Genomic DNA, 6,371 nt, shown 5'->3' on the forward strand with positions numbered 1-6,371 from the left:
TCTGTTTTAGGGGGATCTTCATTCTTTTTTATTAAATTTATTGAGGTGGCATTGGTGAATAAGATTATATAGGTTTTGAGTCTTTGTGGAAAGTCACCCTGTTCCTGCTTCAACAGTGCTTAGATGAAACCCAGTGCTAGATCCATCTCAGCCAGCGCCCAGCACCCTCAGACAGTCCCAAGGCCCCAGCCACCAGTCCAATGCTGCACAGCTGCCTCTCCTTAGCCACCTCATAACAATGACAGGGGCCGCCTCGAAGGTGCACCAGAACTACCACCAGGACTCAGAGACCGCCATCAATCACCAGAGCAACCTGGAGCTCTACGCTTCCTATGTCTGCCTGTGCATGTCTCACTACCTTACTATTTTGACAGTGATGATGTGGTTTTGAAGAACTTTGCCAAATATTTTCTTCACCAATCTCATGAAGAGAGAGAACATGCTGAGAAAATGATGAAGCTGCAGAACCAACCAGGTGATGGAATCTTCCTTCAAGATATCAAGAAACTAGACTGTGATGACTGGGAGAAGAGGCTGAATGCAATGGAGAGTGCATTACACTTGGAAAAAAAGTGTGAATCAGTCACTATTGGACTTGCACAAACTGGCCACTGACAAAAATGATCCTCATTTGTGTGACTTCATTGAGAATCACTACCTGAATGAGCAAGTGAAATCCATTAAAGAACTGGGTGACCACATAACCAACTTGCACAGGTTGGAGGCCCTGAAACTGGCATGGCAGAGTATCTCTTTGACAAGCACACCCTGGTAGACAGTGATGAGAGCTAAGCCTTAGGCTGGCTTCCCAGAGCCACGGGAGTGACTTCCTAGTCACCAAAGCAGTAAGTGCATGGTGGAGTTACCTTTTCTGTAACTTGTACTAAAACATCCACTTATGTCTTTCATTTGTACTATTCCTTCAAATAAAGTAATGTGGCATCCCCCCAAAAAAATTATATAGGTTTCAAGTGTACATTCCTATGATACATGATCTGTATATTGCATTGTGTGACCGCCATACAAAGTCATATCATCTTCCATCACCATATATTTGACCCCCTTTACTCTCTACTCCCAACCCTTTCCCCTCTCCTCAATTACTGCTGGTGAGAATACCAATGGGTACAGCCAAATGAAAAACGATGGAAAGATTCCTCAAAAAATTAAGAATATAGTTACCATAAGACCCAGCAACTTCTCTTCTGGGTATCTACCCAACAATATTAAAAACATTTATTTGCAAAGATATATGCATACCCATGTTCATTACAGCATTATTCACAGTGGACAAGACATGGAAACAACCAAAGTGTCCTTCGACAAAGAAGGATGAAGATGTGGTACATGTATAAAATGGAATATTACTTAGTCATTTCTATTCTTAAATTTTCTCTATCATAGTACCCAAGTCTTGCATCATTGATACTTTTTATTACATTTCAAGAAAGCTTCTTCAGAATTGTAAACTATACAACATATCTCATTTTAGCTAAATGACCTCATAAAAGTACAAAATATATCTGTACAAAGTATTTTAGAATAAATATATTGCCTCGATATATTTTGCATATTTTTTATTTGAGAAAAAAATCATGAAAGAAGAGGCTGTTTAAGGGAAAAGTTCTCAAATCTGAGGTGTATATGTGGGCTAAGGATGATGGGGAGTATAGGGATCAGAGTGTTGCTTGATGTAGGTCTTCTTGAGAAAGTGATGTTGTAGCAAAAACTTAAAGAAACCAGTTGAACATCTGGAAGAAGAGTTAAAAAAAAAAAAAAAGCCCCTCATATGGAAAGATGCCTGCTATGTTGGAAGGACACCAGGAAGGCCCGTGCGGCCTTCCCTCATGGATTTCAGTGTGGAATGGAATTAGAAAGCAGTATGGAAAAGGTCAGAAGGATAATAGAGGGCCAGAGTGTTTAGGGCCTCAGAGACCATTATATGGACTGTGTATTCTGGATATATCTGAAAGCAGAGCCAAAAGATTTTTTAATGGATTGTATATGGGCTTTTGGAGGCAAAATGAAGTCAAAGATAATTTCAAAAATTTTGACCTAAGCAGCTAAACCTAAAGATAGAATTGCCATCAATCAAAATGTGAAAGGACAGGGTAGAGGACAGAGTATTAGTAGTTTAGTCTTTAAACATGCTGATATTTAGAGATCCAATATACATCCAAGTGGAGATATCTAGTAGGAAGTTGTATTCATGAACCTAGAGTTCAGGAGAAACAATAGGCTTTATACTAGATGGCAGAATTTAGTGAATACAGATAGAAAAAAAAAAGTGAATCCAGGAATGAGAAGTCCTCAATCCTAGATCACTCTAACATGACAAGTTTAGAGAGAAGAAGAGTAGGAGACAGAATGAGTTAACAATGAGGTCCAAGAAAAAAACAAAACATGGTGATATAATGGAAACAAAGTGAAGAAACTAAATCAAGAAAAATGGTATAATTAACCCTGTCAAATGTGCTGATAGCTAAAACAAGATGAGGACTGGGAATTGGCCACCAGATTTAGTAATTTGTAACATGGAAATCATTGGTTACCTTGACAAGAGTCAATCCTTTGAATGCTGGGGGAACCATCCTGATTGGAAGGAGTTGAAGAAAAAAATGGAGAAGAGAAGAAAAAATGAAAACAGCCAATGTAGACAACTCTTCTCGGAAGTTTTACAATAATAGGGATTAAAGAAAAAGGGTTAACTATTGAGAAAATGAGGCCAGGAGAAGATATTATTTTATATGAAAGATGTTCTGGGAGATAGAAACACTCTAGTAGAGAGCAAAGAAACTATGCAGAATATGGAAATGCTAAATAAATGTCTGTATAGCAAGATGGAAAAGGACCAAGTGCACAAGTGCATAGGCTCACTTAAGCTAGAGCATAACTGAGCTAATAGGCAGGAAGGCAGATATGGTGGTGGACATGTCATGGAAGCTTTCTATTCCTTCCTTCCATTGTCTTGGTGAGGAAGTTGAGAGTGACAACAGGGAAGAAGGGGTTATAGGCTTGAGGGCGAAAGAAAAATGTGAAGTAGTTGTATGGGAGACTGAATGAGCTGCTGCAATTGCCTGGCAGCATTAAGGACCCACTTGAGGTTTACATACTGAACGGTGAACCTTGTCAGCGTGTTGCAAGTTTTTCTCCAAATATTGGAGAAAATATTCCTCAGAGAAAGAAGGACTTGACCCAACTGTAATTTCGTGAAGCAGTACATTGAAGGAAGAGATGGGGCAAGGGAGTCAAGAGTAAATGTAAGGGAGATTGTTACGATTGCCCATGAATTAGACTGGCTAAGAAGGGAATGGAGGTGTCCCAAGGAGAGAGGCAGTAAAAGGTAGTGGATCAGTGACCTGTTGGTCCCAGGGGAGGTCTAAGGATGGCAGCAGTGAGCTGAGAGGAGGCACAGAGGCTGGAGTATAAGAAATTGGGATTATTAAGAGTTTGGAGTTATTTCTAATCACAAGGTCTAGAGAATATAACCATGAGAGTGACAGCCTTGCTCCATGCTGGAGACAACTTGTACAGCAGCCAATGAGGGATAGATTTGGACATGACAGGCAATAAGCTGATTATTGCCACATGTAATCATGGTCTTTTGTAAACCATTATGGAAGATTTTATGCTTTTAACTACGTGTATGTTTTATTTTGATTAAAATTTGAAATTGAATTTTATTTCCTAAAATCCTGTATTTGTGCTTTTAAGTCCCTGATTTTCAGGCTACCTATTGAGCCTTTTCTCATAGATATCCCATATGTACCTTAAATTCGTAAATGAGCCATCTTCTTCCACCACTCCCCTGGAAGAATCCTGTTCCTGCTTCTTCTCCTATCATTTGTATCTCACCTGGTAGCTCTAAATCAGGAGGATGGGAGGATAAGAGGTAATGTAGACACCCCGTACCCAATCATTCAAATTGATACACACAGTGCCACGCACATTCACATTGTCCCACACATGAGCATCCGGTTTGTCACCAAGTAAAATTATTCAGTGCTCTTATCTCTCTGAATTATTCCTTCCTTTGCTTTCCTCTGCCTTACTTTAGGCCCTCATTATCCTGATAGCCTCCTAATGGCCTCTGTCACCACTCCCTGACACACTAATCTATACTTCACACTGCCACCAGGGGTATTTTTCTAAATTCAAATCTTATGCTATCTTTCAACCCTCCCTGGAATGCATCAGCCAATCACCCTTCATTGCTTTCAGAATAAAATCCAAAATCTTAACATGGCAGACAGAGGCCATGATCTGGCTATTTGTCCAGCCTTACTCTCAAAAATTACCCCAGATGTATTTGATGCTCCAGTCACACCAAACTTCAGGCATTTCTCCAACAGAAAAAGCTTTTATCAAAAAAAAAAAAAAGCTTTTATCATGGGAATCAGAGATAATGCAATCAATTAAGTATGAAACCTACTTTGCATTGTGTAAACTATTATTGATTGCAAGTCGATCTCTATTGGGAATTAAAAGCTCAGGAGGGGACTCGTGCAAAGCATGGAAACACATGCCTGCTTCGAGTGCATGGCCAGATGCTCTGCCAACATCTTTCTTTGGGCTTCTGTTGTTGGACTCTTTTTTTTTTTTTTAACCTTTTGCAGGTGTGATCAGTGCTGCAAGCATCGTTGTGAAGTCAGGACTCACCAACAGAAGGAATTCAGGCTGTGTGGACAAAGAGCAAATGCAAAAATGTTTAGTTTTGATGTTGCCCGTTTTAATTTTGTTTTTGATTGTTATTTATATTATAAACATACCCCTGTACAATAGAGATATTGTCATTATTCAAATCTCCACAGAAGAATAAAAGCCTTACTATTATAATCTTGAAGATCTCTAGCTATCCTTTTCTACCTATATTCTTTCATTGCAGCAGTTATAATGTGACTTTTAATAATGGGAGGTTTCTTAGGAATACAGCCACATAGACTCTACTTTCTCTGGCTAATTTCTGCTGACCCTCCTTGACTTAACAAAAATATCATCACCTTTGGAAAGCTTTTTCTGATTCTCTCAGCCTAAATCCAGTGTTCTTTATCCCTGCTGCCATGACAATCTAGATACATTTCTCTCATTGAACTTCACACTCCATGTTACAGTTATTTACTTAATATTTCCTCTCTCTTCTGCCTGTCTGAAGTAGGAACTCAAAAGCAGAGGCCCTCCTTCATCCGCATATCACCATACCTTTCAGGGGTGCTTCATACAGAGTATCACATACATGTTTGTTAAAAGGAACTGACAGATCATTCCATGGTTATTGGTTGATTGTACAATTGCTATTCTTGTTTATTTTGCAAATTTTAAATGGTTTGAGAGCCCCTTCCTGAAAATTTTCTCAGGAGCTCCAAATGCCTAAACTGTAATAATTTGCTCCCAGCATTTACTACTATAGCACACATGCAGATTGGGATACCACACCATGGAAAACCATTCTAGTCACTTCACATTCAGGGAGCTGGACTATGCTTAAACCATTACCCATCCTACCTGACAAAAAGGATTAGCTGCCATTGTCCTCTAAGTCCTGATTCTTTTGCCAAACTGGGAAGACATTTACAAATCAATAACTCATAAAACATGCTAATAGCATCAAATAAGCTTTTTCAGAATTGTATCATTAGTGAAATTCCCTGGATAATATGTACTCTATCCACCCCTCCCGCTCACATCAAACTAAGCCACTAACTATGTATATTTATTTATTTATTTATTTATTCATTTATTTACTAAAGATTTATACTCTACATTCCTAAAAATAATTTTATAGGAGTGATTAGTTAGGAATATCATTAATATCTATATTTCAGAACAAACGCCCCAAAATTCATCTGGAATAAAAAACGACCCAAAATAGCTGCAGTAATCCTGAGAAAGAAGAACAAAGTTGGAAAGATCACAATACCAGATATCAAGCTATATTACAAAGCCACTGTTTTCAAAACTGCCTGGTACTGGCACAAGAGCAGACATATAGACCATAAAACAGAACAGAGAACCCAGAAACCGACCCGATTGCTCAATCAATATTTGACAAAGGAGGCAAGAGCATACAATGGAGTCAAGACAGTCTCTTCAATAAATAGTGTTGGGAAAATTGGTCATATACATGCAAACAAATGAAACTAGTCCACCAACTTACACCATACACAAAAATAAACTCAAAATGGATAAAAGACTTAAACATAAGGTGGGAAACAATAAAAAATACTAGAGGAATCCATAGGCAGCAAAATCTCAGACATATGCTGAAGCAGTTTTTTCACTGATACTGCTCCTAGGGCAATGGAAACTAAAGAGAAAATAAACAAATGGGACTACATCAAAATAAAAAGCTTTTGCACAGCAAAAGAAACCAT

At 38.5% G+C, this 6,371-nt stretch overlaps 1 pseudogene; it reads left to right on the forward strand.

Moving 5' to 3' along the window:
- Positions 1-238: 238 nt before the first annotated feature.
- LOC102770009 lies at positions 239-807 on the forward strand (annotated as a pseudogene).
- Positions 808-6,371: the final 5,564 nt, after the last annotated feature.

Source organism: Myotis davidii, unplaced genomic scaffold (assembly GCF_000327345.1).
Source record: "Myotis davidii unplaced genomic scaffold, ASM32734v1 scaffold420, whole genome shotgun sequence".
Classification (NCBI taxonomy): Eukaryota; Metazoa; Chordata; class Mammalia; order Chiroptera; family Vespertilionidae; genus Myotis; species Myotis davidii.